The 23,545-nt window shown below is 60.6% G+C and overlaps 2 non-coding genes across 2 annotated transcripts; both read left to right on the top strand.

Annotated features, from left to right (window-relative positions):
* The first annotated feature begins 12,679 nt into the window (after positions 1-12,679).
* Positions 12,680-12,798, top strand: LOC131872053 (5S ribosomal RNA). The gene has a single exon (XR_009370237.1). It is a non-coding gene; the product is annotated as a 5S ribosomal RNA (ribosomal RNA).
* Positions 12,799-20,602: 7,804 nt separating this feature from the next.
* Positions 20,603-20,721, top strand: LOC131872040 (5S ribosomal RNA). Its single transcript, XR_009370225.1, has one exon. It is a non-coding gene; the product is annotated as a 5S ribosomal RNA (ribosomal RNA).
* Positions 20,722-23,545: the final 2,824 nt, after the last annotated feature.

Consider the following 23,545-nt stretch of genomic DNA (forward strand, 5'->3'; position numbering starts at 1 on the left):
AGAAGCCAAGGAGACCACGAGAGTGCTGAGAGTGGGACAGCGCTGAATAGGCGGGAGAAGCCTGCGCGTATAAACGGAGATATATATCCAATTGCAACGAAGGAACGTGCCAAAGATCGAGAACAATGGCAGAAATGCTAGTAACGTGCACTTCGGGACCAACGCATCACCGGAAGACAACCGCCAAACATCGAAAGAGTCGCGATGCTCCGCAACCTACGTGCAAAGCGGTCGCACACCGGGTAAGGGAGTGAGAGCCCCAAACATAGCTGGGCGAGGCGCTCACTCCGCTCTTTAATATCTCGTTAATACCGCCAAGGAAATGGCACAAGCACACACACACAAGCATCCTCGGAAGAGGACAGTTCGAGTGACAGGTCAAATCCAAGAGTTCCGAAGACTACCTCCAGGAACAATCGGGAACAAGACCGATTACAAGTCGTCGAGTCTGTTACTGGGCGAACACGAGATGCGCACAGGAAATCGATCAGCCCTCACAATGGCCCAAGGCCAGAGATCGGACTGCTACGATTTACCCCAACAATCATCGTGCCACTCTTCGCAGAGAGGTGATAGACGCCAACGAGCCCGCGCATAGCAATCGAGGTGTAAAAAGGGCGTTGAAGGCAGGAAGCCTGGACGAAAGAGGCTACGAGGTCACCTCGAAGCGGTCTAAGAATCGGGCGCACTTGGGGCGACTACCAGTGCCAACCCCTTATCCCGCGGTGCGTCCGACACACAGAAATTTCCAAGGCGGCCAAGGAGCCTCCCCGCATAGCAATCGGGGTGTGAGGTTACGGATGCAGCATTGATAGCAATCGAGGTGTGAGGCGAAGGATGCAGAAGTGAGAGCCGAGGGATGTAGCAGAGATAGCAATCGGGGTGTGTGATGCAGAAGAGATAGCAATCGAGGTGTGCGGTGGGAAGGGCCCAGCAGCCAGAATGCATGAAGCGACGGATGAAGCAGTGATGACAACCGGGCTGTGAGGAGAGGAGGGATGCAGCCAAGAAAGCAATCAGGGCTCGAGGCAAGGGATGCATCAAGGATAGCAATCATGTTGTGAGGCGAGATTCCAAAGGCTAAACGTGAGAGGCTGCAGGGTCGACTCAGAGAGGTCTATGCATGTGAGAGGCTGAAAGCAAGGTCGACTCGGAGCGGTCTATGCATCGGGCGCGCTTGGGGCGACTACCAGTGCCAACCCCTTATCCCGCGACGCGTCCGACAAAGAGAACGTTCCAAGGCGGCAGAGGAGGTTACCAGCCGAAGGATGCAGTAGCAATAACAGGTATAGTTCCGCGGCGGCCGAGAAGACTCACCGCATAGGAATCGGGATGCGAGGCGAGGGATGCGGCGGGAAGGCCCCGACGGCTAAACGGAAGAGGCTGCAGGGCCGCCTCGGAATGGTCCAAGCATCGGATGCGATTGGGACGACTACCAGTGCCAACCCCTTATCCCGCGATGCGTCCGATACACAGATAGTTCCAAGGCGGCCGAGGAGCCTCACCGCATATCAATCGGGGTGCGAGGCGAGGGATGGGGCGGGAAGGCCCCAACGGCTAGACGGAAGAGGCTTCAGGGCCACCTCGGAATGGTCCAAGCATCGGACGCGCTTGGGGCGACTGCCAGTGCCAACCCCTTATCCCGCGATGCGTCCGATACACAGATGGTTCCAAGGCGGCCGAGGAGCCTCACCGCATAGCAATCGGGGGTGCGAGGCGAGGGATGGGGCGGGAAGGCCCCAACGGCTAGACGGAAGAGGCTTCAGGGCCGCCTAGGAATGGTCCAAGCATCGGACACGCTTGGGGCGACTACCAGTGACAGCCCCCTATCCCGCGATGCGTCCGATACGAAGATGGTTCCAAGGCGGCCGAGGAGCCTCACCGCATAGCAATCGGGGTGCGAGGTGGGGGATGCGGCGAGATGGCCCCAACGGCTAGACGGAAGAGGCCACAGGGCCGCGTCGGAATAGTCCAAGCATCGGACGCGCTTGGGGCGACTACCAGTGACAACCCCTTATCCCGCGATGCGTCCGATACGAAGATAGTTCCAAGGCGGCCGAGGAGCCTCACCGCATAGCAATCGGGGTGCGAGGTGGGGGATGCGGCGAGATGGCCCCAACGGCTAGACGGAAGAGGCTGCAGGGCCGCCTCGGAATAGTCCAAGCATCGGACGCGCTTGGGGCCACTACCAGTGACAACCCCTTATCCCGCGATGCGTCCGATACGAAGATAGTTCCAAGGCGGCCGAAGAGCCTCACCGCATAGCAATCGGGGTGCGAGGTGGGGGATGCGGCGAGATGGCCCCAACGGCTAGACGGAAGAGGCCACAGGGCCGCCTCGGAATAGTCCAAGCATCGGACGCGCTTGGGGCGACTACCAGTGACAACCCCTTATCCCGCGATGCGTCCGATACGAAGATAGTTCCCAGGCGGCCGAGGAGCCTCACCGCATAGCAATCGGGGTGCGAGGCGAGGGATGCGGCGAGATGGCCCCAAAGGCTAGACGGAAGAGGCTGCAGGGCTGCCTCGGAATAGTCCAAGCATCGGACGCGCTTGGGGCGACTACCACTGCCAACCCCTTATCCCGCGATGCGTCCGATACACAGATAGTTCCGAGGCGGCCGAGGAGGTGGGGGATGCAGCGAGATGGCCCCAACGGCTAGACGGAAGAGGCTGCAGGGCCGCCTCGGAATAGTCCAAGCATCGGACGCGCTTGGGGCGACTACCAGTGACAACCCCTTATCCCGCGATGCGTCCGATACACAGATAGTTCCGAGGCGGCCAAGGAGCCTCACCGCATAGCAATCGTGGTGCGAGGTGGGGGATGCGGCGAGATGGCCCCAACGGCTAGACGGAAGAGGCTGCAGGGCCGCCTCGGAATGGTCCAAGCATCGGATGCGCTTGGGGCGACTACCACTGCCAACCCCTTATCCCGCGATGCGTCCGATACACAGATAGTTCCAAGGCGGCCGAGGAGCCTCACAGCATAGCAATCAGGGTGCGAGGCGAGGGATGCGGCGAGAAAGCCCCAACGGCTAGAGGGAAGAGGCTTCAGGTCCGCCTCGGAATGGTCCAAGCATCGGACGCGCTTGGGGCGACTACCAGTGACAACCCCTTATCCCGCGACGCGTCCGATACACAGATAGTTCCAAGGCGGCCGAGGAGCCTCACCGCATAGCAATCGGGGTGCGAGGCGAGGGATGCGGCGAGAAGGACCCAACGGCTACACGGAAGAGGCTTCGGGGCCGCCTCGGAATGGTCCAAGCATCGGACGCGCTTGGGGCGACTACCAGTGACAACCCCTTATCCCGCGACGCGTCCGATACACAGATAGTTCCAAGGCGGCCGAGGAGCCTCACCGCATAGCAATCGGGGTGCGAGGCGAGGGATGCGGCGAGAAGGACCCAACGGCTAGACGGAAGAGGCTTCGGGGCCGCCTCGGAATGGTCCAAGCATCGGACGCGCTTGGGGCGACTACCAGTGACAACCCCTTATCCCGCGACGCGTCCGATACACAGATAGTTCCAAGGCGGCCGAGGAGCCTCACCGCATAGCAATCGGGGTGCGAGGCGAGGGATGCGGCGAGAAGGACCCAACGGCTAGACGGAAGAGGCTTCGGGTCCGCCTCGGAATGGTCCAAGCATCGGACGCGCTTGGGGCGACTACCAGTGACAACCCCTTATCCCGCGACGCGTCCGATACACAGATAGTTCCAAGGCGGCCGAGGAGCCTCACCGCATAGCAATCGGGGTGCGAGGCGAGGGATGCGGCGAGAAGGACCCAACGGCTAGACGGAAGAGGCTTCGGGTCCGCCTCGGAATGGTCCAAGCATCGGACGCGCTTGGGGCGACTACCAGTGACAACCCCTTATCCCGCGACGCGTCCGATACACAGATAGTTCCAAGGCGGCCGAGGAGCCTCACCGCATAGCAATCGGGGTGCGAGGCGAGGGATGCGGCGAGAAGGACCCAACGGCTAGACGGAAGAGGCTTCGGGTCCGCCTCGGAATGGTCCAAGCATCGGACGCGCTTGGGGCGACTACCAGTGACAACCCCTTATCCCGCGACGCGTCCGATACACAGATAGTTCCGAGGCGGCCGAGGAGCCTCACCGCATAGCAATCGGGGTGCGAGGCGAAGGATGCGGCGAGAAGGACCCAACGGCTAGACGGAAGAGGCTTCGGGTCCGCCTCGGAATGGTCCAAGCATCGGACGCGCTTGGGGCGACTACCAGTGACAACCCCTTATCCCGCGACGCGTCCGATACACAGATAGTTCCAAGGCGGCCGAGGAGCCTCACCGCATAGCAATCGGGGTGCGAGGCGAGGGATGCGGCGAGAAGGACCCAACGGCTAGACGGAAGAGGCTTCAGGGCCGCCTCGGAATGGTCCAAGCATCGAACGCGCTTGGGGCGACTACCAGTGACAACCCCTTATCCCGCGACGCGTCCGATACACAGATAGTTCCGAGGCGGCCGAGGAGCCTCACCGCATAGCAATCGGGGTGCGAGGCGAGGGATGCGGCGAGAAGGACCCAACGGCTAGATGGAAGAGGCTTCAGGGCCGCCTCGGAATGGTCCAAGCATCGGACGCGCTTGGGGCGACTACCAGTGACAACCCCTTATCCCGCGACGCGTCCGATACACAGATAGTTCCGAGGCGGCCGAGGAGCCTCACCGCATAGCAATCGGGGTGCGAGGCGAGGGATGCGGCGAGAAGGACCCAACGGCTAGACGGAAGAGGCTTCAGGGCCGCCTCGGAATGGTCCAAGCATCGGACGCGCTTGGGGCGACTACCAATGACAACCCCTTATCCCGCGACGCGTCCGATACACAGATAGTTCCGAGGCGGCCGAGGAGCCTCACCGCATAGCAATCGGGGTGCGAGGCGAGGGATGCGGCGAGAAGGACCCAACGGCTAGACGGAAGAGGCTTCAGGGCCGCCTCGGAATGGTCCAAGCATCGGACGCGCTTGGGGCGACTACCAATGACAACCCCTTATCCCGCGACGCGTCCGATACACAGATAGTTCCGAGGCGGCCGAGGAGCCTCACCGCATAGCAATCGGGGTGCGAGGCGAGGGATGCGGCGAGAAGGACCCAACGGCTAGACGGAAGAGGCTTCAGGGCCGCCTCGGAATGGTCCAAGCATCGGACGCGCTTGGGGCGACTACCAGTGACAACCCCTTATCCCGCGACGCGTCCGATACACAGATAGTTCCGAGGCGGCCGAGGAGCCTCACCGCATAGCAATCGGGGTGCGAGGCGAGGGATGCGGCGAGAAGGACCCAACGGCTAGACGGAAGAGGCTTCAGGGCCGCCTCGGAATGGTCCAAGCATCGGACGCGCTTGGGGCGACTACCGTTGCCAACCCCTTATCCCGCGATGCGTCTGATACACAGATAGTTCCGAGGCGGCCGAGGAGCCTCACCGCATAGCAATCGGGTTGCGAGGCAGATTATTGGGAAGGGAACCCCCTGGGATGCGGCTCAAGCAGTGCCCAAAGGGACTGGAATGCGGAATCACATCGAGAGACCCAAATGCTATACGAGGGCTCAAATCGAATTATCGATTTGGCCACGACATGGACGCATCGGAACGACTACCTTTGCCGAACCACTCGCAATTGCATCCATACCGAAACCAATAGACATTTCCGTTAGAGCCCTCGCATAGCATTCGGGAATCTCGCATGCCCCTCTAAATCGACCAATGCTGGCGCTCAATGAAAATCCGAGCGCTACCACCGTTCGAGCGCCAGCATTGGTCGAGTTAGAGGGGCACGGGGGAGAATGCTCCAGTCAACACCTCCCCTATATAAGTTATTTGTCCGATTCTCGCACAACCGTAGTCTGCCTCGTCGAATCAAACAACGGTCCCAGATTCCGACTTCCGTTCCGTAGAGACCCAAAAGCTAGATGGAGGCTCGCAAGAAAGAGAGTCGGCGCATAGCAATCGGGTTTCTCGAACGTTTAGGGACCGAGCTCACTTGCGGATAGGGCAAAATCCGCCAAGCAACCCAAAAGCTAGACGGGGGCTCGAATCGAATCGCCTAGGCGGCCACAACAACGACGTGTTGGATCGACTACCAGTGCCAAACCATTCAGCAAGACTAGTCTGTGTCGAGGCCGGATAGAGATTCTCAGAGAGCGCCCGCATAGCATTTAGGAGACCTGCCGCGTCCCTCACACTCGACAAATGGTGGTGCACGTTTATAAATCCGAGCGATCCCAACCCTTTCAAGCACCAACATCGGTCGAGATAGAGGGGCACGGAGGGGGCTGCGTGAGACAACACAGTCCCCTATATAAGTTATTTGTCCGATTCTCACACATCCGAAGAATGGTCATCAAATCGGACAACAGCCCAAACTTCCGACTTCCGTCCCAGAAAGCCCAAGAGCTATCTAAAACGTTCATGGCCGGAACTCGATCGCGGCTATACCAATCCGCCAAGCAACCCAAAAGCTAGACTGGAGCTCTAGTCGAATCACCTCTGTGGCCATTGCAAGGACGTGTTGGAGCGACTACCATTGCCGAACCATTCCGCAGGTCGAGTCCATACCAAGGCCGCATAGAGATTCACGATGAGCTCCTGCATAGCAATCAGGAGACTTGCCGTGTCCATCACAATCGATAAATCCTGGTGCAAGATTTTTGCATCCGAGCGCTCCAACCAGTCGAGCACCAGCATCAATCGACATAAACGGGCACGGGGGGAGGATGCTCGAGAACACTACCTCCCCTATATAAGTTATTTGTCCGATTCTCAAGCAGCCGAAGTCTGGTCATCGAATCGGGTCAAAGACCACAACTTCCGACTTTACCCACAATGCAAGTCATCGAATCGAACATCGGCCCCCGAGTCGGACTCCATGCGTATGTCAGGTCATCGGACCCAAATTCCGCCTTCCTGCGCATGGCGGGCCATCAATATCAACTCGGTCATCGGACCCAAACTCCGCCTTTTTGCGTATGGCACGCCTTCAAATCGGTCATCGGACCCAAATTCCGCCTTCCTGTGCATGGCGGGCCATCAACATCAACTCGGTCATCGGACCCAAATTCCGCCTTTCTGCGCATGGCACGCCATCAACTCGGTCATCGGACCCAAATTCCGCCTTCCTGCGCATGGCAGGTCATCGGACACAAATTCAGACCTCGCCAATATGCCTACGTATCGAATCGGTCATCGGACCCAACTTCCGACTTCATCCATACTGTAGGGTCTTTGAGGTTGGCGCGGTGCGCTCAACCCAGGGAGTCGACCCATCGAAGCATACACCTCCCCTATATAAGCTATTTGTCCGATTCCCACACCTGTGTAGTTTGCACCTCTGACCAGGACATCGACCCCAACTTCCGAACTCGACTGCAACGACGGCACCAGCGCCTTGGTGCGCACCTTGCGACGCACAGTCCCAACATTCGCCTTCCTGCACATGGCAGGTCATCGGACCCAAATTCCGACCTCGCGAGTATGCCTACATATCGAATCGGTCATCGGACCCAACTTCCGACTTCATCCATACCGTAGGGTCTTTGAGGTTGGCGCGGTGCGCTCAACCCGGGGAGTCGACCCAACGAAGCATACACCTCCCCTATATAAGCTATTTGTCCGATTCCCACACCTGTGTAGTTTGCACCTCCGATCAAGACATCGACCCCAACTTCCGAACTCGCCTCCAACGACCGAACCAGCGCCTTGGTGCGCACCTTGCAACGCACAGTGCCAACATTCGCCTTCCTGCACGTGGCAGGTCATCGGACCCAAATTCCGACCTCGCGAGTATGCCTACATATCGAATCGGTCATCGGACCCAACTTCCGACTTCATCCATACCGTAGGGTCTTTGAGGTTGGCGCGGTGCGCTCAACCCGGGGAGTCGACCCAACGAAGCATACACCTCCCCTATATAAGCTATTTGTCCGATTCCCACACCTGTGTAGCTTGCACCTCCGATCAGGACATCGACCCCAACTTCCGAACTCGACTAAAAAGACCGCACCAGCGCCTTGGTGTGCACCTTGCAACGCACAGTGTCAACATTCGCCTTCCTGCACATGGCAGGTCATCGGACCCAAATTCCGACCTCATGAGCATACCTACTAATCGAATCGGTCATCGGACCCAACTTCCGACTTCATCCATACCGTAGGGTCTTTGAGGTTGGCGCGGTGCGCTCAACCTGGGGAGTCGACCCATCGAAGCATACACCTCCCCTATATAAGCTATTTGTCCGATTCCGACACCTGTGTAGTTTGCACCTCCGCTCAGGACATCGACCCCAACTTCCGAACTCGCCTGCAACGACCGAACCAGCGCCTTGGTGCGCACCAAAAGTGCGCACTTTTGGAGGGCACTTTTCTGCGCTCCAAAGGTGCGCACTTTTGGAGGGCACTTTTTGGAGGGCACTTTTCTGCGCTCCAAAGGTGCGCACTTTTGGAGGGCACTTTTTGGAGGGCACTTTTCTGCGCTCCAAAGGTGCGCACTTTTGGAGGGCACTTTTTGGAGGGCACTTTTCTGCGCTCCAAAGGTGCGCACTTTTGGAGGGCACTTTTTGGAGGGCACTTTTCTGCGCTCCAAAGGTGCGCACTTTTGGAGGGCACTTTTTGGAGGGCACTTTTCTGCGCTCCAAAGGTGCGCACTTTTGGAGGGCACTTTTTGGAGGGCACTTTTCTGCGCTCCAAAGGTGCGCACTTTTGGAGGGCACTTTTTGGAGGGCACTTTTCTGCGCTCCAAAGGTGCGCACTTTTGGAGGGCACTTTTTGGAGGGCACTTTTCTGCGCTCCAAAGGTGCGCACTTTTGGAGGGCACTTTTTGGAGGGCACTTTTCTGCGCTCCAAAGGTGCGCACTTTTGGAGGGCACTTTTTGGAGGGCACTTTTCTGCGCTCCAAAGGTGCGCACTTTTGGAGGGCACTTTTGTGCACTCCAAAGGTGCGCACTTTTGGAGGGCACTTTTCCTGTGCTCCAAAGGTGCACACCTAGGTGAGCACCTTCGACCACACCTTGTAGCACACCAAACTCTGACTTTCGACTTCATCCGCAATGCAGGGTCTTTGAGGTTGGCGCAATGCGCACAACCAGGGGAGTCGACCCATCAAACCCAACACCTCCCCTATATAAGCTATTTGTCTGATTCTCATACATGCGTAGCCTGCAGGAGCAATTAGGACATCGACCCCAACTTTCGGCTTCTAAACGAAAACAAGGTCTTTGAGGTTGGTGTAATGCGAACAACTAGGGGAGTCAACCCATCAAACCCAACACCTCCCCTATATAAGCTATTTGTCTGATTCTCATACATGTGTAGTCTACAGGAGCAATTAGGACATCGACCCCAACTTTTGACTTCTTAACGAAAACAAGGTCTTTGAGGTTGACGTAATGCGCACAACCAGGGGAGTCGACCCATCAAACCCAACACCTCCCCTATATAAGCTATTTGTCCGATTCTCATACATGTGTAGCCTGCAGGAGCCATTAGGACATTGACCCCAACTTTTGACTTCTTAACGAAAACAAGGTCTTTGAGGTTGGCGTAATGCGCACAACCAAGGGAGTTGACCCATCAAACCCAACACCTCCCCTATATAAGCTATTTGTCTGATTCTCATACATGTGTAGCCTGCAACAACGATTAGGACATCCACCCCAACTTCTGAATTCGTCTGCGTTGACCGCACCAAAGGTGCACGCCTTGGTGCTCACCAAAATCCGACTTCCGACTTCTTCTGCTATGCGGGGTCTTTGAGGTTGGCGCAGTGCGCACAACCAGGGGAGTCAACCCACCGAATGCAACACCTCCCCTATATAAGCTATTTGTCTGATTCTCATACATGCGTAGACTGCAGCAATGATTAGGACATCCACCCCAACTTTTGACTTCTTAAACAAGACAGGGTCTTTGAAGTTGGTGCAGTGCACACAACCAGGGGAGTCGACCCATCAAACGCAACACCTCCCCTATATAAAGCTATTTGTCCGATTCTCATACGTGTAGTCTGCAGCAGCGATTAGGACATCGACCCCAACTTCCGAATTCGTTTGCATTGACCGCACCAAAGGTGCACGCCTTGGTGTGCACCCTGGAGTGCACTTTGGTGCTCACCTCGGTGCACACTTTGGTGTGCACCTCGGTGTGCACCAAAGGTGCGCACCTTGGAGCGCACCAAAGGTGTACACTTTGGAGCGCACCACATAGGGTCTTTGAGAGGTTGGCGCAGTGCGCACACCAAGGTGGGTGTTGAGGTGCGTGCCGAGGTGGGTGGGTGCTAGGGTGCGCTCCATGGTGGGTGCCAGGGTGGGTGCGTGCTAGGGTGGATTCCAAAGAGGGTCATAGGGTGGGTGCCAAGGTGGGTTGGTGATATAGTGGGTTCAAAGGTGGGTACTAGGGTGGGTTCCAAGGTGGGTCACAAGTTGGGTGCCAGGATGCGTGGGTGTTAGGTTGGGTGCCAAGGTGGGCTCCTGCGTGGGTGGGTGCTAGGGTGGGTTTCAAGGTGGACGCGAGGGCGGGTGCCAAGGTGGGTAACAAGTTGGGTGTTAGGATGGGTGAGTGCTAGAGTGGGTGCCAAGGTGGGTGGGTGCTAAGGTGGATGCCAAGGTGGTTCACAGGGTGGGTGGGTTCTAGGGTGAGTTCCAAGGTGGGTCACAGGTTCAGTGCTAGGGTGGGTGTCAAGGCGGGTGTCGAGGTGCCTGGGTGCTAGGGTGTGGATGCCAATGTGGGTCATAGGGTGGGTACTAGGGTGGGCTGCAATGTGGGTGCCAAGGTGGGTAACATGCTCGGTGGGTTCTAAATTGGGTGCCAGGGTGGGTGTGCACCCACCTTGCCCGAGGTGGGTGCCAAGGTGCCAGTGTGGGTGGGTGCTAAGGTGGATGCCAAGGTGGGTGAGAAGGTGGGTGATAGGTTGAGTGGTAGGATGGGTGGGTGCCAAGATGGGTCACAGGGTGGGTGCAAGGGTGGGTAGGTGCTAGGGTTGGTGTCAGGGTGGGTGGGTGCTAGGTTGGGTTCCAAGGTGGGTGCGAGGGTGAGTGTCAAGGTGGGTCACAGGTTAGGTGCTAGGATGGGTGAGTGCTAGGGTGCAAAGGTGCCAGGGTGGGTGCTAGGATGGGTCGATGCTAGGGTGAGTGGCAAGGTGGGTCCACAAGTGTCAAGGTGGGTGCCGAGGTGGGTGCCAAGTCGGCGACTGCTATGGTGGATGCCAAGGTGGGTCACGGGGTGGGTGCCAAGTTGCTAGGTTGGGTTCCAAGGTGGGTGCCAACGTGGGTGCTAGGGTGCGTGGGTTAAAGGGTGTGTCACAACGTGGGTGCCAGGATGGGTGCGCACCCACACTGGCCAAGACGGGTGCGGGTGCAAGGTTGGGTTCCAAGCCCGGTCACAGGCTGGGTGCTAGGATGGGTGGGTGCCAAGGTGGGCACCAGGGTGGGTGCACCCACCCTGGCCAAGGTGGGTCACGGGGTGGGTCCTAGGGTGGGTAACGGGGTGGGTACTAAGGTGCGTGCCAAGGTGGGTCATAGGGTGGGTGCCAAGGTGGGCACCAGGGTGGGTGTGCACCAACCCTAGCCAGGGTAGGTCACGGGGTGGTTGTCGGGGTGGGCGTCAAGGAGCCAAGGTGGGTGGCAAGTAGCCAAGTTGCGTGCCAAGGTGGGTGTCGGGGTGGGTGCCAAGGATCCAAGGTGGGTGCCAAGGAACCAAGGTGGGTGTCTGGGTGGGTGCCGAGGTGGGAGCCAGGGTGGGTCCCAAGGTGAGTGCAAAGGTGGGTGCCAGGGTCAAGGTGAGTGCCAATGTGGGTTCCAAGGTGCCAGGGTCAGGGTGAGTGCCAATGTGGGTTCAAAGGTGCTAAGTTGGGTGCGAGGTTGGGTGCGAGGGTGGGTGGGTGCCAAGGTGTGCTAGGTGGAAGCCCGGGTGGGTCGGCATCCCATGGGTGTCGAGTTGGGTGCCTGATGGGTGCTTCTTGTCAAGTTTTAGTCGTCGGGACTCATTTCGAGCCTTAGAGGTCGTTTCTTGTCCGGTTGCCCTGTCTTCGACCTGGGAACCCAATTTTGGTCCTCGGGTCCCATTTTTTTTTGTCTCGCATCCCACTTTTGGCCTGTGGCCTTTTCGGGGTCGATTCTCGTTTTGGGCATCAGAGCATGTTTCTTCTCCTAAAACCCAATATTTGTTTATTAAGTCTCGGAACACATTTTTGTTCTCGTGGACCCATCATGGGTCTTGGAACGCATTTGTGGTCCTTGGGTCCCATTTTGCATCCCGAAACTTGTGTTTTGGTGCTTGATCCCTATTTTGGGTGCCCACCTTGCACCAAGTGCGCACCCGGGGCAAACCGAGCGCCTTGGTGCACCGGGGCAAGATCGAGCGTGCACCCGAGGCGCCCCGAACATGCACCAAGGTGCACTCGGCCCACATGTGAGCGCAGGTCGTTGCGCCCGAGGTGGTGTGTGGGCACCGCGTTGCAGACGGGACACTGCACGCACACGACGCCCCCTCCAGGTGCACGCACGTAGGCCGGGCCGGGTGCACACCCGACGCCCTAGCAAGGTGCGCGCACCCGGGCAGGGCTCACACTTGGCGAACGGGGCGCACTTCGCGAGGGAGGGTGTGCACCTCGACGGGGGTGGGTGGCCGGGGTGGATTCGCACGTGGGTCGCGGTTTGCTAAGTACACACTGCGACAAGCTCATAACGGGTGCGATCATACCAGCATTAGTGCACCGGATCCCATCAGAACTCCGCAGTTAAGCGCGCTTGGGCCGGAGTAGTACTGGGATGGGTGACCTCCCGGGAAGTCCCGGTGTTGCACCCTTTTTTAGTTTTTCGCCGGGCGTCGCAATGCTATTTGAATAAACCTTTTGCCCGTTTGCGTTCTCGTCGGGGCCGGGCCGGGCCGGGGTGCGCTGCCCGCACTACCGCGCGCGCGGGGGCGACACCGAGCGCGCACCCGAGGCACCCCGAGCACACAGGCCACGGTGCAACCCGGGCGTTGTGCGCGCACCCCGGTGCGCCCGAGGTGCTGCGCGCGCACCCAGGTGAAATCGGTGTGCACCTCGGCCAGTGCGCGCTCGGTCGAGTCGCGCACGTTGGCCAAGGTGCACGGTGATGTTTCTTACTCTAAGGTTCCGCACCAGACGCCCGGGACAGGTGAGCGAAGCTGGGCGGGGCCGGGTGCGCGGCCGGGGCAGGTGCACGCAGCTGGAGAGAGCTTTGGAGCACACTTCGGAGCGCACCAATGATGCGCTCCATTCAAAAGTTTCCTGAAAAGGCAAAAAAAGTTGAGATTATAGAATTTCCCACTTGAGAGATTGTAAAAAAAAAAAATTTAAAATGAAGGAAACGCGGGTGCCAAGGTGTGCGCAGCCCAGCCAAGGTGTGCGCACCAAGGCGCCCACCCTGGCGAAGGTGCACGCAAGGTGCGCACCCGAGGCAAACCGGACAATTAACCCAACTTTCGACTTCGCGCGCACCTTGGAGCGCACTTCGGAGCGCTCCTTGGTGCGCACCAATCTTGGGCACCTCGGAGTGCACCATGGCGCCCACCAAGGTGCGCACCCGGGGCAAACCGAGCTCCGACTTCGTGCGCACCTTGGAGCGCACGAAAGGTGCGCACCATGGCGCCCACCAAGGTGCGCAGCCCAGCCAAGGCGTGCGCATCAAGGTGCGCACCCTGGCGAAGGTGCGCACCCGGGGCAAACCGAGCTCCGACTTCGTGCGCACCTTGGAGCGCACAAAAGGTGCGCAACCCAGCCAAGGTGTGCGCACCCCGGTCAAACCGAGCTCCGAATCGTGCGCACCAGAGGTGCACGCCATCGTGCGCACCTTGGAGCACACTTCGGAGCCCTCCTTGGTGCGCGCCGATGTTGCGCACCTCGGAGCGCACCCGGGGAAAACAATGCAATTAACCCGACTTTCGACTTCGTGGGCACCTCGGAGCGCTCTCGGGTTCGCACCTCGGAGCACACCGAGGTGCGCACCTTTGATGCGCTGCCTTCACCAATTTCCAGAAAAGGCAAGAAAACATTGAGAAGGTGTGCGCACCGAGGTGCCCACCCTGGCGAAGGTGCACGCGAGGTGCGCACCCGGGGCAAACCGGGCTCCGACTTCGTGCACGCCGCACCTTGGAGCACACTTCGGAGCGCTCCTTGGTGCGCACCAGGGCGCGCAACCCAGCCGAGGTGCCCACCCCGGCGAAGGTGCACGCGAGGTGCGCACCCGGGGCAAACCGGGCTCCGACTTCGTGCACGCCATGGTGCCCACCGCGGCGAAGGTGCACGCGAGGTGCGCACCCGGGGCAAACCGGGCTCCGACTTCGTGCACGCCGCACCTTGGAGCACACTTCGGAGCGCTCCTTGGTGCGCACCATGGTGCCCACCAGGGCGCGCAACCCCGCCGAAGGTGCACGCGAGGTGCGCACCCGGGGCAAACCGGGCTCCGACTTCGTGCACGCCGCACCTTGGAGCACACTTCGGAGCGCTCCTTGGTGCGCACCATGGTGCCCACCAGGGCGCGCAACCCCGCCGAAGGTGCACGCGAGGTGCGCACCCGGGGCAAACCGGGCTCCGACTTCGTGCACGCCATGGTGCGCACCGCGGCGAAGGTGCGCACCCGGGGCAAACCGGGCTCCGACTTCGTGCACGCCGCACCTTGGAGCACACTTCGGAGCGCTCCTTGGTGCGCACCAGGGCGCGCAACCCAGCCGAGGTGCCCACCCCGGCGAAGGTGCACGCGAGGTGCGTACCCGGGGCAAACCGGGCTCCGACTTCGTGCACGCCGCACCTTGGAGCACACTTCGGAGCGCTCCTTGGTGCGCACCATGGTGCCCACCAGGCCGCGCAACCCAGCCAAGGTGTGCGCACCAAGGTGCACGCGAGGTGCGCACCCGGGGCAAACCGGGGTCCGACTTCGTGCACGCCGCACCTTGGAGCACACATCGGGGCGCTCCCGGGTTCGCACCGGCGTTGCGCACCGTGGTGGGCACCTCGGAGCACACCAAGGTGGGCAGCGAGGTGCGCACCTTTGATGCGATGCCTTCACTAATTTCCATAAAAGGCAAAAAAAAAACGAGATTTTAAAATTTCCGTTTTGAAAGATAGTGAGAAAAAGGGAATGCTGGTGCCATCTTGAGCCCGCCCTGGTGCGCAGCCCAGCCAAGGTGTGCGCACCAAGGTGCCCACCCTGGCGAAGGTGCGCGCCCGGGCAATTAATCCAACTTCCAACTTCGCGCGCGCCAGGGTGGGAGCGCACCCAACAACCGGGCCTGGGAAGAGCCAATGCGAGAAACCCCACCAAACGCTCTGACAAAAAAAGAGGGGGCGCTCCAGTAACCCCGCTTCGGAGCGCACCCTGGGCAAACCCAGCCAAGGTGCCCACCCCGGCCAAGGTGCAGGCGAGGTGCGCACCCGGGGCAAACCGGGCTCCGACAACGTGCACGCCGCACCTTGGAGCACACTTCGTAGCGCTCCCGGGTGCGCACCTCAGAGCACACCAAGGTGGGCAGCGAGGTGCGCACCTTTGATGCGCTGCCTTCACTAATTTCCAGAAAAGGCAAAAAAAAAAGGAGATTTTAAAATTTCCGTTTTGAAAGATAGTGAAAAAAACGGAACGCGCGTGCCATCTTGAGCCCGCCCTGGTGCGCAGCCCAGGTAAGGTGCCCACCCTGGCAAAGGTGCGCACCCGGGCAATTAACCCTACTTCCGACTTCGTGCGCGCCAGGGTGGCAACCGGGCCTCGGAAGAGCCAATGCGAGAAACCCCACCAAACGCTCCGACAAAAAAAGAGGCGGCGCTCCAATAACCCCGCTTCGGAGCGCAGCCGGGGCAAACCCAGCCAAGGTGCCCACCCCGACGAAGGTGCACGCGAGGTGCGCACCCGGGGCAAACCGGGCTCCGACAACGTGCACGCAGCACCTTGGAGCACACTTCGAAGCACTCCCGGGTGCCCACCGGCGTTGCGCACCGTGGTGGGCAGCGAGGTGCGCACCTTTGATGCGCTGCCTTCACTAATTTCCAGAAAAAGGCAAAAAAAAATGAGATTTTAAAATTTCCGTTTTGAAAGATAGTGAAAAAAAAGGAACGCGGGTGCCATCTTGAGCCCGCCCTGGTGCGCAGCCCAGGCAAGGCATGCGCACCAAGGTGCCCACCCGAGGTGCACACCCGGGGCAAACCGGGCTCCGACTTCGTGCAGGCCGCACCTTGGAGCACACTTCGGAGCGCTCCTTGGTGCGCACCATGGTGCCCACCAGGGCGCGCAACCCAGCCAAGGTCTGCACACCAAGGTGCCCACCCCGGCGAAGGTGCACGCGAGGTGCGCACCCGGGGCAAACCGGGCTCCGACTTCGTGCACGCCATGGTGCCCACCGCGGCGAAGGTGCACGCGAGGTGCGCACCCGGGGCAAACCGGGCTCCGACTTCGTGCACGCCGCACCTTGGAGCACACTTCGGAGCGCTCCTTGGTGCGCACCATGGTGCCCACCAGGGCGCGCAACCCAGCCAAGGTGTGCGCACCAAGGTGCACGCGAGGTGCGCACCCGGGGCAAACCGGGGTCCGACTTCGTGCACGCCGCACCTTGGAGCACACATCGGAGCGCTCCCAGGTTTGCACCAGCGTTGCGCACCTTTGATGCGCTGCCTTCACTAATTTCCAGAAAAGGCAAAAAAAAACGAGATTTTAAAATTTCCGTTCTGAAAGATAGTGAAAAAAACGGAACGCGGGTGCCATCTTGAGCCCTTCCTGGTGCGCAGCCCAGGCAAGTTGTGCGCACCAAGGTGCCCACCCTGGCGGAGGTGCGCGCCCGGGGCAATCCGGGCTCCGACTTCGTGCACTGCATGGTGCCCACCAAGGCGCGCAACCCAGCCAAGGTGCCCACCGCAGCGAAGGTGCACCCGAGGTGCACACCCGGGGCAAACCGGGCTCCGACTTCGTGCACGCCGCACCTTGGAGCACACTTCAGAGCGCTCCTTGGTGCGCACCAGGGCGCGCAACCCAGCCGAGGTGCCCACCCCGGCGAAGGTGCACGCGAGGTGCGCACCCGGGGCAAACCGGGCTCCGACTTCGTGCACGCCATGGTGCCCACCGCGGCGAAGGTGCGCACCCGGGGCAAACCGGGCTCCGACTTCGTGCACGCCGCACCTTGGAGCACACTTCGGAGCGCTCCTTGGTGCGCACCATGGTGCCCACCAGGCCGCGCAACCCAGCCAAGGTGTGCGCACCAAGGTGCACGCGAGGTGCGCACCCGGGGCAAACCGGGGTCCGACTTCGTGCACGCCGCACCTTGGAGCACACATCGGGGCGCTCCCGGGTTCGCACCGGCGTTGCGCACCGTGGTGGGCACCTCGGAGCACACCAAGGTGGGCAGCGAGGTGCGCACCTTTGATGCGATGCCTTCACTAATTTCCATAAAAGGCAAAAAAAAAACGAGATTTTAAAATTTCCGTTTTGAAAGATAGTGAGAAAAAGGGAATGCTGGTGCCATCTTGAGCCCGCCCTGGTGCGCAGCCCAGCCAAGGTTTGCGCACCAAGGTGCCCACCCTGGCGAAGGTGCGCGCCCGGGCAATTAACCCAACTTCCAACTTCGCGCGCGCCAGGGTGGGAGCGCACCCAACAACCGGGCCTGGGAAGAGCCAATGCGAGAAACCCCACCAAACTCTCTGACAAAAAAAGAGGGGGCGCTCCAGTAACCCCGCTTCGGAGCGCACCCTGGGCAAACCCAGCCAAGGTGCCCACCCCGGCCAAGGTGCAGGCGAGGTGCGCACCCGGGGCAAACCGGGCTCCGACAACGTGCACGCCGCACCTTGGAGCACACTTCGTAGCGCTCCCGGGTGCGCACCTCAGAGCACACCAAGGTGGGCAGCGAGGTGCGCACCTTTGATGCGCTGCCTTCACTAATTTCCAGAAAAGGCAAAAAAAAAAGGAGATTTTAAAATTTCCGTTTTGAAAGATAGTGAAAAAAACGGAACGCGCGTGCCATCTTGAGCCCGCCCTGGTGCGCAGCCCAGGTAAGGTGCCACCCTGGCAAAGGTGCGCACCCGGGCAATTAACCCTACTTCCGACTTCGTGCGCGCCAGGGTGGCAACCGGGCCTCGGAAGAGCCAATGCGAGAAACCCCACCAAACGCTCCGACAAAAAAAGAGGCGGCGCTCCAATAACCCCGCTTCGGAGCGCAGCCGGGGCAAACCAAGCCAAGGTGCCCACCCCGACGAAGGTGCACGCGAGGTGCGCACCCGGGGCAAACCGGGCTCCGACAACGTGCACGCAGCACCTTGGAGCACACTTCGAAGCACTCCCGGGTGCCCACCGGCGTTGCGCACCGTGGTGGGCAGCGAGGTGCGCACCTTTGATGCGCTGCCTTCACTAATTTCCAGAAAAAGGCAAAAAAAAATGAGATTTTAAAATTTCCGTTTTGAAAGATAGTGAAAAAAAAGGAACGCGGGTGCCATCTTGAGCCCGCCCTGGTGCGCAGCCCAGGCAAGGCATGCGCACCAAGGTGCCCACCCGAGGTGCACACCCGGGGCAAACCGGGCTCCGACTTCGTGCAGGCCGCACCTTGGAGCACACTTCGGAGCGCTCCTTGGTGCGCACCATGGTGCCCACCAGGGCGCACCCGAGGCAAACCGGGCTCCGACTTCGTGCACGCCGCACCTTGGAGCACACATCGGAGCGCTCCCAGGTTCGCACCAGCGTTGCGCACCTTTGATGCGCTGCCTTCACTAATTTCCAGAAAAGGCAAAAAAAAACGATATTTTAAAATTTCCGTTCTGAAAGATAGTGAAAAAAACGGAACGCGGGTGCCATCTTGAGCCCTTCCTGATGCGCAGCCCAGGCAAGTTGTGCGCACCAAGGTGCCCACCCTGGCGGAGGTGCGCGCCCGGGGCAAACCGGGCTCCGACTTCGTGCACTGCATGGTGCCCACCAAGGCGCGCAACCCAGCCAAGGTGCCCACCGCAGCGAAGGTGCACGCGAGGTGCGCACCCGAGGTGCACACCCGGGGCAAACCGGGCTCCGACTTCGTGCACGCCGCACCTTGGAGCACACTTCAGAGCGCTCCTTGGTACGCACCAGGGCGCGCAACCCAGCCAAGGTGCTCACCCCGGCGAAGGTGCACGCGAGGTGCGCACCCGGGGCAAACCGGGCTCGGACTTCGTGCACGCCGCACCTTGGAGCACACATCGGAGCGCTCCCGGGTTCGCACCAGCATTGCGCACCTTTGATGCGCTGCCTTCACTAATTTCCAGAAAAGGCAAAAAAAAGAAAAAAATGAGATTTTAAAATTTCCGTTTTGAAAGATAGTGAAAAAAACGGAACGCGGGTGCCATCTTGAGCCCGCCCTGGTGTGCAGCCCAGGCAAGTTGTGCGCACCAAGGCACCCACCCTGGCCAAGGTGGGTCACGGGGTGGGTCCTAGGGTGGGTAACGGTGTGGGTACTAAGGTGCGTGCCAAGGTGGGTCATAGGGTGGGTGCCAAGGTGGGCACCAGGGTGGGTGTGCACCAACCCTAGCCAGGGTAGGTCACGGGGTGGTTGTCGGGGTGGGCGTCAAGGAGCCAAGGTGGGTGGCAAGTAGCCAAGTTGCGTGCCAAGGTGGGTGTCGGGGTGGGTGCCAAGGATCCAAGGTGGGTGCCAAGGAACCAAGGTGGGTGTCTGGGTGGGTGCCGAGGTGGGAGCCAGGGTGGGTCCCAAGGTGAGTGCAAAGGTGGGTGCCAGGGTCAAGGTGAGTGCCAATGTGGGTTCCAAGGTGCCAGGGTCAGGGTGAGTGCCAATGTGGGTTCAAAGGTGCTAAGTTGGGTGCGAGGTTGGGTGCGAGGGTGGGTGGGTGCCAAGGTGTGCTAGGTGGAAGCCCGGGTGGGTCGGCATCCCATGGGTGTCGAGTTGGGTGCCTGATGGGTGCTTCTTGTCAAGTTTTAGTCGTCGGGACTCATTTCGAGCCTTAGAGGTCGTTTCTTGTCCGGTTGCCCTGTCTTCGACCTGGGAACCCAATTTTGGTCCTCGGGTCCCATTTTTTTTTGTCTCGCATCCCACTTTTGGCCTGTGGCCTTTTCGGGGTCGATTCTCGTTTTGGGCATCAGAGCATGTTTCTTCTCCTAAAACCCAATATTTGTTTATTAAGTCTCGGAACACATTTTTGTTCTCGTGGACCCATCATGGGTCTTGGAACGCATTTGTGGTCCTTGGGTCCCATTTTGCATCCCGAAACTTGTGTTTTGGTGCTTGATCCCTATTTTGGGTGCCCACCTTGCACCAAGTGCGCACCCGGGGCAAACCGAGCGCCTTGGTGCACCGGGGCAAGATCGAGCGTGCACCCGAGGCGCCCCGAACATGCACCAAGGTGCACTCGGCCCACATGTGAGCGCAGGTCGTTGCGCCCGAGGTGGTGTGTGGGCACCGCGTTGCAGACGGGACACTGCACGCACACGACGCCCCCTACAGGTGCACGCACGTAGGCCGGGCCGGGTGCACACCCGACGCCCTAGCAAGGTGCGCGCACCCGGGCAGGGCTCACACTTGGCGAACGGGGCGCACTTCGCGAGGGAGGGTGTGCACCTCGACGGGGGTGGGTGGCCGGGGTGGATTCGCACGTGGGTCGCGGTTTGCTAAGTACACACTGCGACAAGCTCATAACGGGTGCGATCATACCAGCGTTAGTGCACCGGATCCCATCAGAACTCCGCAGTTAAGCGCGCTTGGGCCGGAGTAGTACTGGGATGGGTGACCTCCCGGGAAGTCCCGGTGTTGCACCCTTTTTTAGTTTTTCGCCGGGCATCGCAATGCTATTTGAATAAACCTTTTGCCCGTTTGCGTTCTCGTCGGGGCCGGGCCGGGCCGGGGTGCGCTGCCCGCACTACCGCGCGCGCGGGGGCGACACCGAGCGCGCACCCGAGGCGCCCCGAGCACACAGGCCACGGTGCAACCCGGGCGTTGTGCGCGCACCCCGGTGCGCCCGAGGTGCTGCGCGCGCACCCAGGTGAAATCGGTGTGCACCTCGGCCAGTGCGCGCTCGGTCGAGTCGCGCACGTTGGCCAAGGTGCACGGTGATGTTTCTTACTCTAAGGTTCCGCACCAGACGCCCGGGACAGGTGAGCGAAGCTGGGCGGGGCCGGGTGCGCGGCCGGGGCAGGTGCACGCAGCTGGAGAGAGCTTTGGAGCACACTTCGGAGCGCACCAATGATGCGCTCCATTCAAAAGTTTCCTGAAAAGGCAAAAAAAGTTGAGATTATAGAATTTCCCACTTGAGAGATTGTAAAAAAAAAAAATTTAAAATGAAGGAAACGCGGGTGCCAAGGTGTGCGCAGCCCAGCCAAGGTGTGCGCACCAAGGCGCCCACCCTGGCGAAGGTGCACGCAAGGTGCGCACCCGAGGCAAACCGGACAATTAACCCAACTTTCGACTTCGCGCGCACCTTGGAGCGCACTTCGGAGCGCTCCTTGGTGCGCACCAATCTTGGGCACCTCGGAGTGCACCATGGCGCCCACCAAGGTGCGCACCCGGGGCAAACCGAGCTCCGACTTCGTGCGCACCTTGGAGCGCACGAAAGGTGCGCACCATGGCGCCCACCAAGGTGCGCAGCCCAGCCAAGGCGTGCGCATCAAGGTGCGCACCCTGGCGAAGGTGCGCACCCGGGGCAAACCGAGCTCCGACTTCGTGCGCACCTTGGAGCGCACAAAAGGTGCGCAACCCAGCCAAGGTGTGCGCACCCCGGTCAAACCGAGCTCCGAATCGTGCGCACCAGAGGTGCACGCCATCGTGCGCACCTTGGAGCACACTTCGGAGCCCTCCTTGGTGCGCGCCGATGTTGCGCACCTCGGAGCGCACCCGGGGAAAACAATGCAATTAACCCGACTTTCGACTTCGTGGGCACCTCGGAGCGCTCTCGGGTTCGCACCTCGGAGCACACCGAGGTGCGCACCTTTGATGCGCTGCCTTCACCAATTTCCAGAAAAGGCAAGAAAACATTGAGAAGGTGTGCGCACCGAGGTGCCCACCCTGGCGAAGGTGCACGCGAGGTGCGCACCCGGGGCAAACCGGGCTCCGACTTCGTGCACGCCGCACCTTGGAGCACACTTCGGAGCGCTCCTTGGTGCGCACCAGGGCGCGCAACCCAGCCGAGGTGCCCACCCCGGCGAAGGTGCACGCGAGGTGCGCACCCGGGGCAAACCGGGCTCCGACTTCGTGCACGCCATGGTGCCCACCGCGGCGAAGGTGCACGCGAGGTGCGCACCCGGGGCAAACCGGGCTCCGACTTCGTGCACGCCGCACCTTGGAGCACACTTCGGAGCGCTCCTTGGTGCGCACCATGGTGCCCACCAGGGCGCGCAACCCCGCCGAAGGTGCACGCGAGGTGCGCACCCGGGGCAAACCGGGCTCCGACTTCGTGCACGCCGCACCTTGGAGCACACTTCGGAGCGCTCCTTGGTGCGCACCATGGTGCCCACCAGGGCGCGCAACCCCGCCGAAGGTGCACGCGAGGTGCGCACCCGGGGCAAACCGGGCTCCGACTTCGTGCACGCCGCACCTTGGAGCACACTTCGGAGCGCTCCTTGGTGCGCACCAGGGCGCGCAACCCAGCCGAGGTGCCCACCCCGGCGAAGGTGCACGCGAGGTGCGTACCCGGGGCAAACCGGGCTCCGACTTCGTGCACGCCGCACCTTGGAGCACACTTCGGAGCGCTCCTTGGTGCGCACCATGGTGCCCACCAGGCCGCGCAACCCAGCCAAGGTGTGCGCACCAAGGTGCACGCGAGGTGCGCACCCGGGGCAAACCGGGGTTCGACTTCGTGCACGCCGCACCTTGGAGCACACATCGGGGCGCTCCCGGGTTCGCACCGGCGTTGCGCACCGTGGTGGGCACCTCGGAGCACACCAAGGTGGGCAGCGAGGTGCGCACCTTTGATGCGATGCCTTCACTAATTTCCATAAAAGGCAAAAAAAAAACGAGATTTTAAAATTTCCGTTTTGAAAGATAGTGAGAAAAAGGGAATGCTGGTGCCATCTTGAGCCCGCCCTGGTGCGCAGCCCAGCCAAGGTGTGCGCACCAAGGTGCCCACCCTGGCGAAGGTGCGCGCCCGGGCAATTAACCCAACTTCCAACTTCGCGCGCGCCAGGGTGGGAGCGCACCCAACAACCGGGCCTGGGAAGAGCCAATGCGAGAAACCCCACCAAACGCTCTGACAAAAAAAGAGGGGGCGCTCCAGTAACCCCGCTTCGGAGCGCACCCTGGGCAAACCCAGCCAAGGTGCCCACCCCGGCCAAGGTGCAGGCGAGGTGCGCACCCGGGGCAAACCGGGCTCCGACAACGTGCACGCCGCACCTTGGAGCACACTTCGTAGCGCTCCCGGGTGCGCACCTCAGAGCACACCAAGGTGGGCAGCGAGGTGCGCACCTTTGATGCGCTGCCTTCACTAATTTCCAGAAAAGGCAAAAAAAAAAGGAGATTTTAAAATTTCCGTTTTGAAAGATAGTGAAAAAAACGGAACGCGCGTGCCATCTTGAGCCCGCCCTGGTGCGCAGCCCAGGTAAGGTGCCCACCCTGGCAAAGGTGCGCACCCGGGCAATTAACCCTACTTCCG

The sequence above is a fragment of the Cryptomeria japonica genome, unplaced genomic scaffold (genome assembly GCF_030272615.1).
Source record: "Cryptomeria japonica unplaced genomic scaffold, Sugi_1.0 HiC_scaffold_506, whole genome shotgun sequence".
Lineage (NCBI taxonomy): Eukaryota > Viridiplantae > Streptophyta > Pinopsida > Cupressales > Cupressaceae > Cryptomeria > Cryptomeria japonica.